At 35.3% G+C, this 13,869-nt stretch overlaps 1 non-coding gene across 1 annotated transcript; it reads right to left on the reverse strand.

The window, feature by feature from the left end:
- Window positions 1–436: 436 nt before the first annotated feature.
- LOC136225011 (small nucleolar RNA R71) lies at window positions 437–543 on the reverse strand. Its single transcript, XR_010686751.1, has one exon. It is a non-coding gene; the product is annotated as a small nucleolar RNA R71 (small nucleolar RNA).
- Between the last annotated feature and the right edge of the window lie 13,326 nt (window positions 544–13,869).

The raw sequence follows: 13,869 nt of genomic DNA on the forward strand, positions 1-13,869 counted from the left end.
GAAAAATAGGAAAAACAAAAATAAGACCCCAGTAAAAACACATACCGAGCCAGAAAAAATGGCAGACCCACCTACACTTATAGAATACGCTAGGCCAGGTGTGGCCGGTGTGACCAATAGTATCGTTAGACCTAGAATCACCGCAAATCAGTTTGAAATTAAGCCAGCTTTGCTTAATATGTTGCAAAATAATGTAACATTTTACGGGTTACCTAACGAAAATCCTAACACCCATTTAACAAATTTCCTAGAAATTTGTGACACATTTAAAATCCCAGATGTGACTGCAGAAGCAATCAAACTTCGCCCCTTTCCTTTCACTTTGAAGGATAGAGCCAAAGAATGGTTAACTTCTATGCCAGCCGCAACTTTTGCCACTTGGGAACAATTAGCCCAAGCGTTTTTATCTAAATATTTTCCTTTAGCAAAAACCGCAAGAGTCATAAAGAAGTTAACATCTTTTTCTCAAAATGATAATGAGACCTTTTATGAAACTTGGGAACGTTTTAAAGAACTTCAATGTTTATGCCCACACCACCAATTACCCGCTGAACTTTTAATGCAAACATTTTACAATGGACTGAATCCTACAACTAGGGGTTCATTAGATGCTATGTCGGGAGGGTTATTTATGAAGAAAACATCAGCCCAAGCGAGAGAACTTTTGGAGGAAATGGCAATCAACAGCAGTATGTGGCCCGCGGAATGTGGACATATGCCGGTAGCAAAACCATCATCCTCAACCTCATCGTCAGTTAAAGGTATAGTTGAACTTGATCTACTCGCGATGCTACAAGCCCAATTTTCTGCTTTATCGCACAAAATTGACCAATTTATGGCACCGCGCGATACCAATGGTAATCCAATCCAAACGGATGTGGACTACGAAAATATGAGTGAGATCGAACAGGTAAATTTTATCCAAGGGCAAAACCAAACTAATAATCCTTATTCTAATACTTATAATTCTGGATGGAGGAATCATCCTAACTTTAACTGGAAAGATAACAGTAACAATAATATTAGTGCTAATCAAAATCGTACCACTAATTATCAAAATCAGTCAAGAGATACGATTAGCACTTTATCTTCTAAAATCGACAAGTTTATAGATGCTATCAGTGGAAAAATAAGTAATCACGACGATGGTTTTAAACGGATCGAAAATAAATTCGATCAGCTTATTAAAAACCACTCATCTAGCATCCATAATTTGGAGGTTCAAATTGGTCAACTTGCTAAATCAATTCCATCCCGAAAAGAGGGAAGTCTTCCCAGCCATACGGAAGAAAATCCGAAAGAGCAGGTGAAGGCTATTACTCTTCGTTCAGGAAAAAATTATCAAGGGCCTGAAATGCCCAAAGATGCAATATTACCAGGAACTGATTTACCAAAGTCCAAAGAAGATATCTTAAACACAAATAATTCACCATTTGACACAGGTACCAAAACTTTTGTACCCAAACCACCTTTTCCGCACAAAGTCCGAAATAAGGACTATGATAAACAACTTCTAACGTTTTTGGATAAACTTAAAAATTTGCATATCAATTTGACGTTTATGGATGCAATAACACAAATTCCTAACTATGGTAAGTTTTTAAAGGATTTGATTTCAAAGAAAATCAGTTGGGAAGGAATTTCATCCATTTCGTTAATTGAAGACTGTAGTTTAATAGTATCAAGTAATTTGCCCACTAAACTCAAGGATCTCGGATGTTTTACTATTCCGTGTAAGTTGGGAGATATTGAATTCCCAAGTTGTCTTTGTGATTTAGGAGCAAGTATAAACTTAATGCCATTGTCTATTTTTAACAAGTTAGGTTTAGAAGAAGATATCAAACGTACCAATATGGTTTTGCAATTAGCGGATCAAACCACTAAAAGGCCATATGGTATAATTGAAGATGTTTTAGTCAAAGTCGATAAATTTATTTTTCCTACCGATTTTGTTATATTAGACTTTGCATATGATGTAAATTGCCCTTTAATTTTTGGTAGACCGTTTATGAACACAGGACGTGCTCTAGTAGATGTGTCGGAAGGGAAGGTAGTTTTAAGGATAGGAGAAGATAAGGTCGAGTTCAACATGAACAAAGCGATGAAATACCCTATGGAGGAATTCACTTGTATGAAACTAGATTTAGTCGAGGAATGTGTCAATGATATAATTCAAAGTGAAGAAATAATTGAACCTATAATAGATGAGGAATTAGATGATAAGGACCCTGAGCCTTTGATTCGAGAAGATGGACCAGTTCCACCTTCAATTGTAACACCCCCTAAATTAGAACTTAAAGAGTTACTCAGTCATTTGAGGTACGGTTTCTTAGGCGAAGGCGATTCTCTACCTATAATTATTTCTAACAAATTAACAAGCGATCAAGAAGAAAAATTGAAACAAGTTGTTAGAAATAGGATAGGAAGTATGGGATGGCAAATTTCAGACTTAAAAGGAATTAATCCTAGTATAGTAATGCATAGAATTCACTTAAAAGAGGATAAGCCACCTAAAGCGGATAGGCAAAGACGCTTAAATCCGAACATGAAGGAAGTAGTCAAAAATGAGATTACTAAACTTTTAGACAATGGAATCATTTATCCGATCTCGGATAGTGAATGGGTTAGTCCAATCCATTGTGTACCTAAAAAGGGAGGCATAACTGTTGTAAGAAATGATGAAGGTGAACTTATACCTACACGAACCACCACCGGTTGGAGGGTTTGTATAGACTATAGGAACCTAAATAAAGCAACCAGGAAAGATCATTTCCCTCTACCTTTCATTGATCAAATGATCGAAATGATAGCAGGTCATGCATTTTACTGTTTTCTAGACGGTTATTCCGGATTCTTTCAAATTTATATTTACCCAGATGACCAAGATAAAACAACCTTCACATGTCCTTACGGAACTTTTGCATATAGGAGAATGCCTTTTGGTCTATGTAATGCACCAGCAACTTTTCAACGATGTATGACAGCAATATTTAATGACTTCATTGAAGACATAATGGAAGTTTTCATGGATGATTTTTCAGTTTATGGAGATTCTTTCAATGCGTGTTTACAGAACTTAGATAAAGTATTGTCTAGATGTGAGGAAACGAATTTAGTATTAAATTGGGAAAAATGTCATTTCATGGTAGACGAAGGAATTGTTTTAGGTCATAAAATTTCTGAAAAAGGTTTAGAAGTGGACAGAGCAAAGACTTCAGTTATAGAAAAATTACCCCCACCAACCACTGTTAAGGGAGTAAGATCATTTTTAGGTCATGCAGGTTTTTACAGACGGTTTATAAAGAACTTTTCTGTAATCTCCAAACCACTTACTAATTTTCTTATGAAGGATTCAACTTTTGATTTTAATAAAGATTGTTTACAAGCTTTCAATACTTTGAAAACGGCTTTAGTCAGTACACCTATAATATCAAAACCCGATTGGAATCTACCTTTCAAAATTATGTGTGATGCGAGTGACTTAGCTGTAGGATGTGTATTAGGTCAAATGAAGGATAAGAAACTTCATGTTATATATTATGCGAGTCACACATTGTCCGGTGCACAACTAAATTACACCACAACTGAAAAAGAAATGTTAGCAGTAGTTTTTGCATGTGATAAGTTTCGATCTTATTTGTTAGGATCTAAAGTTATCATTTATACTGATCATGCAGCTTTACGATATTTATTTGCTAAGAAAGATGCAAAACCACGTCTTATTAGATGGGTTTTACTATTGCAAGAATTTGACATTGAGATTAAAGACAAAAAGGGAGTTGAAAGGCTAATAAGAAGACTGATTACGCGAGAGATTCTTCAAAAATGAACGAGTGGGAAGGTGGGTTCTATGTTGACCAACGGAAAGCAAGTCGGTCGCCGATCATCTATCAAGACTTGAGGATGAAAACGGTCCCATCGGTGAAACATCAGGCATTCGAGATGATTTCCCCGATGAACATCTCATGCAATTACAAAGTGTCATAACTCCATGGTATGCGGATATAGCCAATTACTTAGCTGCACATGTTGTGCCAGATGGATTGACTTACCAGCAAAAGAAGAAATTCTTTTCAGAAGTTAAGAAATATTTTTGGGAAGATCCATTCTTGTTCAAAACATGCGGCGATGGAATATTTAGGAGATGTGTTAGTGAGTTTGAACATGAGTCTATAATGATAGAATGTCATGCTAGCGCTTACGGAGGTCATAATAGCGTAAGCAAAACAGCAGCTAGAATACTTGAATGCGGATTCTTTTGGCCTACTCTGTTTAAAGATGTCCGTTCATTTATTATCCGCTGTGATAAATGTCAAAGAACGGGGAATATAGGAAGGAAAGATGAGATGCCTCTTAAGAACATATTGGAAGTTGAAATCTTCGACGTATGGGGAATTGATTTCATGGGTCCTTTTCCTCTTTCTTTTGGCAAAAATTATATATTAGTAGCCGTAGATTATGTTTCAAAGTGGGTTGAAGCAATTGCAACCCCAACAAATGATTCTAAAGTAGTTGTTAAGTTTTTAAATTCAATATTCTGTCGATTTGGAGTTCCTAGAGTTATGGTAAGCGACGGTGGTACCCACTTCGTAAATAGAGCTTTTGAGTCACTTATGAAAAAATACGGAGTACACCATCGTATCTCTACACCGTACCATCCTCAAACGAATGGTCAAGCAGAAATTTCAAATAGAGAACTCAAATGGATACTTGAGAAAACAGTTTCGTCTTCTAGAAGAGACTGAGCACATAAACTTGACGATGCACTATGGGCATACCGTACTGCATTTAAAACACCTATCGGGATGACACCTTATAGATTAGTCTATGGTAAAGCTTGTCATTTGCCGGTTGAATTAGAACACAAAGCATATTGGGCTATAAAAACCCTTAATTATGATTTGCAGAGCGCAGGGAAAAACCGTTTGTTTGACTTAAACGAGTTAGATGAATTACGCTATTTGTCCTACGAAAATGCGAGCATTTATAAGGAGAAAATTAAAAAGTGGCATGATGCCAAAATCAAAATTAAAACCTTTAATGTTGGAGATAAGGTCTTACTTTTTAATTCTAGATTAAAATTATTTCCATGTAAACTAAAATCTAGATGGGCTGGACCATTTTTGGTTGTTCAAACATTTCATTACGGAACATTGGAGCTAGAAAAGTCTAATGGCGACCGATTTAAGGTCAATGGTAATCGTTGCAAAATTTATTTCGACGGAGCTCATATTCAAGCAATTGAATCCGTGGATAAATTTTATAAAAATTAATTTCTTTGATTTTCATGTTTTTAATTTTATTGTTTCTTTTATTTTTCAGAATTATTATTCTTTTTCTTTCTAATTTATATTGTTTTTTTTATTTATTAATTTTTATTTTTCATTTATTTACTTTAAATTTTTATTTTTATTTTTTTTATATATTTATCATTAAGTACAAATGAGTTTTATTCACATTAAAATTTTAATTTAGTCATGTTTTGAAATTTTCATTAAGTGTTAAGTGTTATTGAGAAATTATATGTGTAGAAATCTCAGTTGAGATTTTCTATGTTCCAGGATTTGGAAATCTCAGTTGAGATTCCGAAAATCTCAGTTGAAAGATTTTCTGTCCTTTACAATTGAAATAACTGTAAGTGATTACAGTCTTCTTTCTTTAAAATTTTCTGTCAGTTAAATCGAAGAGGTATCACTTTGACACCTATTCCTTTCTAACAGACACAACCTTTCACTTATAGTTCTTATATATTCCTGTAGGATCAGACTTCTTCCATTTTACTTCATCTTTCTAAAATTCTTTCTCTAGTTCTCAAATCCTACAGACTTCATTTTTCTTTTCTATCACAGACATGACTAAGTCTTTGAAGAACGTTCAAAAACGCAATTCTTCTCCAAAAGGGAAAATAGATATCTCTGATAGATATTGTGCATGGTTTCCCGTTTATAACCATGATGAGGGGAAACGTTTTCTGCAATTCAGATATGCTCAATTCTTTGGCATGATGTATCTGGACGAGTTTCTGAACGAGGAACTCGGGATAAGCGAAACAATTGATCGCTATCTGACTAATTTTCCGTTCTGGTCCAACATTCCTTTCTGCACCAGAGAGGCAAGTCTTCGTTCAAACGAAGATTACAAGGGCCAATGCACGTCGTCTGTCATCTAGATATGGATATATAGATTTTATGTGTTTCTGTTTGTTGTTTTTAATATATATATGAGTGTTTGTAATTTATGTTTCTATTATGTTTCTATATAGATGTATATATGGTATTGTTTATATATTGATAAAGATAAATAAAAGTGCATTAATTCTTTAGTTTATTTCTTTTATTTAAGGAAAAACCTTTGGTTTTCCTTTAATTTAATGTTTTAGTTTTGTTTATCTTAGTTTCAGGGATTAATGTTCACATTATGGTACTTAATTTTAAGAGGAATTGGTTTAGAAGTGTTAAAATCATCACAAATAGTCCCAATTTTACCCAGATTTTTCAGAATCTCAGTTGAGATTTCGAATTCTCAGTTGAGACAGCGGAGGACAAATTTTTTAGGCAAAATTTCGCCCCTTCCCTACTTGCTGTCGCGACTGAGATTTTGAAAATCTCAGTCGCGACTTGCGACCTGCAGGTGCAGGATTGGGCGAAATTTTGTCATCTTTTCCTATTCCTACTCTATTTACTACCTATTCAACTATCCTAATCAATACCTATTACTTACACCTATTTATATCACCTATTTCACCCAAATTTCATCTCATTCACCCAATTTCACAAACAAAAACATTATGCCTAGACAAAAGACCGTTGCAAACAAAGCCAAGGCCACCGAGATTAATAGATTACGGGTTCAATATGGAGCACCGTTCGATATCACGTCGGAAGCCGAAGGACGCAAATATCGCCGATTCTCTAATGTCCTCGTCGAGTTCGTGGACATGCTTTTTCTTGACACCGACACGGTAAATACTCTTTCTTTTACCGAGCGTATTGATGAATTTCTTACCGTTCTTGGTTGGAAACGATTTGCTAGTATGCGTTTTCCTAGTCTTAAATCGCATATTATTGAGTTTTTGGTTACTCTAACCTATGACAAGAAGAAAGGAGTTATCTCTTTTCGGAGTGATGGAGTTCGTTATGATGTTGGGTATGCGGCCATGAACCGTTGGTTTGGTTTTCCTACTCGAAATTTTTATTCAAAGCCAAAACCTTTTGATTCACACACGGTTTGGAATTCTTTAACCGGTTTAGATGTTTTTAGTCCAAAGAATACATCTAGTAAGCTAATTAAGGATGATTGTGTATTCTTCTTTCACAAGTTTTTATCATTCTCCTTATTTGGTCGGGTTGAAAGTTCAAAAGTGCAAGTTCGTGATTTGGTTATGTTTGATGCTATTTTTACGGGTTTGACCATTGATAGTATTGAAATGATATTTACTAATTTAGTTCGAGCTTCCAAGTCCCGTAATAAGCAAGTGCCTATGGGTAATTTGATTACCGGCATTGTTTTGGGCGCTCGAGGTGAATTAGCGGATTATCAAATTATGCCTCACGTTGGTTTACCTTCATTGGATCTCACGGCACTTCAAAGGGCCAATTTATTGAAGAAGTTGGGACCACCCACCTTTATCTCTTATGCGGATAGCACAAGACGTGTTTTTGCTACCATGAGTAGTGAAGCCTCGGGTTCACAAGGTTTAGGTGCCCAAAATGATGATGAGGAGGATGAAGAGGAATTTGATGAAGAAGAAGCGGAGGAGGAGCATGTTGATGTTAATGCCACCGAGCAAGCAAATGTGGAACCAAATGAAGAAGAACAAGTTGGATGGCAACGTGTTTTGACACAAATGAACGAGCATAACCGTCACATGAATTTACGGTTAGATGAAGTCGTTGCCAATAATGCCGAAATGAGTTCAAGGATCACTACGTTGAGTCGTGAGCACAAGTCTACTCGTCGCCGGATGCTCTCTTTCTTCCGACACCAAGGAGTTGAGACTACGCCTTCTCCACCACCATCACCTTGATAGGTTTTATCGTTTCTCTCTTTAACTCATTTTCGTTATTATTATTCTTATGTTTTATTCGGTTTGGTACAATATTTTTAATTATGTTTGGTACAATTCTATTTATTATTAATGTTTGAATGTTATGGTACTAAATTTTTCATTTCTAATTCGTATGCTTTATTTCGTACTATTTTCGTGTTTTATCGCTTTTTGCACCAATGAGGACATGGTCCAAATTAAGTGTGGGAGGAGGTATTTCATATAAGTACGAATGAATGTCACGAATAAGAATGAATGCTATTTATTTAAAGTATAAATGCATGTTGTTATTCAATTTTAAGTAAAATATAATATGCAACATTTTTCAAAAACAAATGCAACATTTTTGCTTATAAAGTGCAACACTTTTCAAAAATAATAGAAATTTTTCATAAACATATATTTATGATTTCATATGTTAAGCATATTTTAAGGTTATCATTATTGATAGAAATAATATTTCTATACGGGCTATATTTTTACAAATATTTTTACAAATCTCCGATACGATTTTATCAAAAACGTCTCGAGTAAATGTATACAAGTAAAATTTCTTTAGTTTCAAATCTCTATTTTATATCATGAATTCATGATAAATATAAATCTTATTTTCAATTTTCAATTAGGTTTATAGGCATAAATCAAACTAACAACTTTAGCTTTTTAGCTCGATATTATTTTTCGTCTTACATTAAAAACCAATTGAAGTTTTTAAGGAAACTTTAGCCATAATACATGTTGAATTTCAAGTCAATATATGATGAATGTTCTATTTTTCTTTCCCAATTTTATTTTCATATTAATTAAATCAAGTAGTCGTATTCTTAACTTTTGGCCACGATTGAGACCAACCTTATCACAATCGAGGTATGAAAGGGAAGAACATTAATGCGACCACCCTTATCACGGTCGAGGTATGAAAGGAACGTTAAAAAAAAAATTATTATTAAACGTGTTTAAAGTTTTAAGTAACGATTGCGTCCACCCATGGCATGGTCGGTACCTCTTAAACGAACACGAAAGCAAAAAAAATGCGTATAAAGTTACGATCGAGACCACCCTTATCTTGGGCGTAACTAAGCAAATATATTAAACCTAAGTCCTTAAATCTATATTTTTAATAGTTTAGGTTTGGGAAAGGAAATTTTGTGCTTAGAAATGCCTTGAGACGAAAGATTCAAAAACATGCGTGCTTACACCGTCCTGAATACTTCAATATAAAAATTGAGATACAAGACGAGTGATATATCTCTTTTCTACTAGCTAGTTTGATACTTTGCGTATAAATTTACCATGAAAAGTTTATCTTTTCGGTTTAACTAATTCAAAAAGAAATATATGGGTATATATTCTATTTATAAAGAGATTGATTAAAGAATAAATTCAGTGAAATTTTGCTCGGGACTAGCAAAAGCTTAAGTGTGGGAGTTTGTTAAGCCCAAAATATACCTAAAATATCCTATATAAATACGTTAAATTTACATTGAAATCGTGTTAATTATATTCATTTGGAATACTTTTACGTCTTTATTTACTTCTTTGATGCAAGGTACCTAAATATTTGGTAAAATCTAAATAGGAGTGAAAACGGAGCTAAAATGGAGGAAAAACCTAAAAAACGTACCGAGAATGCATAACAGTCAGAAGAACGCTCGAGGAGGACGAAAAACAGTCGAACGCCAGGGAGGAAAACTCTCTATCGCGACTGAGATTCTTAAAATCTCAGTCGCGACTTACGGAGCCCAGACCGGGGGAAATCAAGTCTCAAAGCTCGCCCCTATACCCCCTGTCGCGACTGAGATTTTCAGAATCTCAGTCGCGACAGCGAACCTTCCTGCACACTAAACACATGTTTAAAACGGAAAAACGCGTCTGTTCGTTCGGATAAAAGCAACCCTTCACCAGCAGACATGACCCATCATTTACAACCCTTCAACAACTATAAATAAATGATTCATTTCAGAATTAAAAGGTTGGTTAAGTTGGGAAAAAGTTAGAGAAATTAGAGAAGAGAGTTGTTATGTTGAGTTTCTGATTCAGAAAAGAATCAGAAAGTTAGAGTTCATTTCTGTAAGCAATCGTGTTGTACACGAATTGTATTTAGATTAGTTACAAACACAGTATTAGTTTAGCTTTCATTCTGATAGTGGACGAGACCAGTCTCTATTCCAAAGATCCAGCGAGAAGAATTGACGGCTGAAGCGCAGATGGTTTGACGAGCCTACGAAGTTTGAGAGAAAGATTGACGACCCGGATCTCAAAGTCTTCGTTACCATGCTATCCAAGTTTCTACTTCTCTGTTAACTTGTGAAAATTCATATTTCATTAATGATATACCTTTTTTATTCAACACATTCTTACTGTTTGTTATTTTGATATCGTTCTGATAAAATGATTTTCGAAATGATAAATTGGTGTTTTTATTAAAACGTTCTATTCCATCTTATTCATATAAGAACTTTGTTGAACACTTAATAAATTTAGTTTTTATGGATGACATGATCGCTGATCGCGGCTTATCGGAAGTAAAATACTAGTTTGATTAAGGTAGGAATCGTCTCTACGCTAGAGGGATTTCTATAGTTCAAAGCCATTTAATTGAGTAAATTACTATATTGTTACATGTCCATAATCTCACAAAGTTAAAGTTGTTTACTTTGCTTTATGAAAATAAGATCTATTTTATTCCAATTACGGAAGTATCTGTTTTGTAATCAAAATTCCAAAACGGAATTGTTCTCTAAACTCGATATAATCTTTCTATCTAATCCTAATTTACCAAAACCTATTCAATTAAATAAACGTATTTCTTTTATTAAACCTAAACACGTGATTAAACCGAATTAAATAAAGTTTTAGTTAAAAAGCGTTCCCTATGGGTTCGATATCTTTTATTACTACAAGCGTATACCGTGCACTTGCGGAAATCGCTCAACACAGCAGTACCTGCAGACCCCCTCTTCTCTATGAGCCCAAAAGAGGTTTGGCTAGTCTTATGACTACTCTTAAGTTTCTTCATATTCATCTTATTAACCCCTATGGTTTTACCATTTTTAACTTCAGTACTGGGTATAGAAAAACTAACCTCTTTATTTAACTCTGAAGCTTGAGTATCATGATCCTTAGGACAAACCTAGGAGACTTCTTTGGATTCAAAAAGAGGGTTGACAGTCTCCACATTATTCTCAGCAGGATCAACAGGTTCCAAGTCTGGCATTTCTAATTCTGGTTGATCATCAGCAGGAACAGGGTCCTGATCTTCATCCACAGGAAGGACCCCAAAATTTGGAGCCAGAACATACCTCCAATGGGATGTTGGGGGCCACAGCTTTACTAGAACTAGCCGACTCTTTACTACCATTATCAACCTGGGGCAGGATTTGAACATTATTAATGTCAGGGGGACGATTATGGACAACAGGAGCCCGTGTCCTTCTTCTACCAGAGCGCTTACCCACCATCCATGGTCCGAAACTCCTCCCATCCCCTTGGATGCCCTCCTCCCTAGCTTTGACATCTTCAACAACATCTTCCTTGACCATCCTCTTCTTAGGACAACCCTCATAAGTATGTCCATAAATCCCACATTCATAGCTGATAAGTGTCCAATTCAACATTCAAATGTCCACTTTAGTGCTAGGTTATTTAATTAATTTAGTGTTATTTCTGATATTATTGCTTGTTTTGGTATGATTTGTCTCCACAGGACTCAAATGATTAAAAGGAGCAGAATTGGACTTAATTTGAAGAAACTTTGGACTTGAAACGAAATTGGAGTTAGTCTTGCCCAAGATGAGCTGAATCAAAGAGTTGAAACAAACTGGAGTTAGTCTTGCCCAAGACTAAGACCTCCGAACTGATGACATTTAGATTGATCAGGACTCTTTCCTACTCAAAGAAGAAGGCAGAAAATAAGGGATATGAGAAGATTAGAAAAGATTTGTGATGGAAAAAGAGATTCTTTTGTTAGCTAATTTAGAGGGATATATCGTATTTTACAGAAACATGAGTTTTGAGATTAGATTATCTCTCTTTCTCTCTCTTTTATTAGACTTCACGTACATTTTCTATCGATCGTTCTTCAGACTGAAAAACTCAGAAACATTTATTTTGTTCTTTATGGCTATTCATAGCTAAACTCCTTTATTTTGGTTAAGGGATAATTCAAAGGCAGGAATCTTCAAGTATTGTGAGATCGTTTCTCTTCTAGTATTTTCTCTTTATTCATATCATTTGTTTATTCACTGTGTTTAGGGATTTTATCTCAATTGTTAGTTTACTTTTGAATGATGCGGCCGATTGTTCATTTGATAAAACTGGCATATAGCTGTCTGATTAAACTAGATAATCAACAAGTCATTATTTAGTTAAATCTGAGTTAGTAGCAATTGATGCTATAAAGTTGAAATCTAGATTGTATTTGGGGATAATCAGATTGACAAACCGAGAACTCTCCATGTGACATTAATACATCTATTTTCGACTTTATCACATCAAGTGAATGAGTAATTAAGTTTCTGAATCGATATCGCTGAGAATCGGTTGGCTTAGATTAGGTTCCTCTAATTCATAACGCTGTTAACGGGTTGAATCTTAGCCGCTGAGGTAAGGTTATTCGTTAATTAGGAGTTAACTACAGTCTTACTTGGTTAATTCATTATTTAGGAAGAATACACCAAACTAGTCTGATATGCAATTTAGAAGAAACATCATTTCTGTCAATGATCAAGACTAACTAAATTCCTTGCCTGAGAATCCCTTAGCTGAAATTCTAATTAATCATTTTATTCAATTTCAACTCAACTTCATTACTTTTGTTAATTTAGCAATCATCTATTCCAATCCCCCCTTTTTACTTTTTATTTATTTGCTTGGTTATATTTACAATTAGATCAGTATTAGTCCTTTGGGTACGACCTTTGCTTACCCTTGTGCAAGCCTGAGGGTTGTGAAGTTATATTTTATTTTTGGTGGATTCGACAACCGTCAAAATTTTGGCGCCGTTGCCGGGGACTAATCTAACTTGATTTAATTCTATATATGACCAGGTCTGAAAACTCGAAGCAACTTCTTTTTGAATCAGAAATTGAATTGCTAGCAAGAAGACTTTGTAAAGAAGTGAGGTTGCAGAAATTACAAGGTGCTGAAACTTCCAGTTCTAGTGAAGAAGAGGAAATTTCCAGCGAGGAAAGTGAATCATCCGAAGTAGAAACGATGGCGGAACGAACATTGAGGCAACTTCATGCACCTCAAGCTGATCAGCAACCCTTGTGTGTCACATATCCAAACCTAGATGCGGCATTCGAACTTAAGTCAGGGCTGATCCATTACTTGCCTAAATTCCATGGGATGGAAAGTGAAAACCCGCACAATCATCTGAAAGAATTTCATGTTGTCTGTTCAGGTATGAGCCCACAAGGAATTACTAAGGAACAAGTGAAATTGAGAGCTTTTCCTTTTTCTTTGCAGGATGCAGCTAAGGACTGGTTTCTCAACCTACCCTCCGGATTGATCACGACATAGGTCGGTATGACTCAAGCATTCATGGAGAAATATTTTCCAGCCTCACGTGCAGCGATGATCCGTAGAGAGATCAGCGATATCAAGCAGAAGGATGTTGAAACACTCCATGATTATTAGGAAAGGTTTAAAAGACTATGTGCGAGCTGCCCCCAACACGGGATAACTGAACATTCTCTTGTTCAATATTTCTATAAAGGAATGTTAAGCATGGAAAGGAGGATGGTGGATGCTGCAAGTGGGGGGAGCCTCATTGACAAAACACCAGCTGCAGCTAAAGAGCTAATTAGGAGTATGGCAGC

The sequence above is a fragment of the Euphorbia lathyris genome, chromosome 3, assembly GCF_963576675.1.
Source record: "Euphorbia lathyris chromosome 3, ddEupLath1.1, whole genome shotgun sequence".
Lineage (NCBI taxonomy): Eukaryota > Viridiplantae > Streptophyta > Magnoliopsida > Malpighiales > Euphorbiaceae > Euphorbia > Euphorbia lathyris.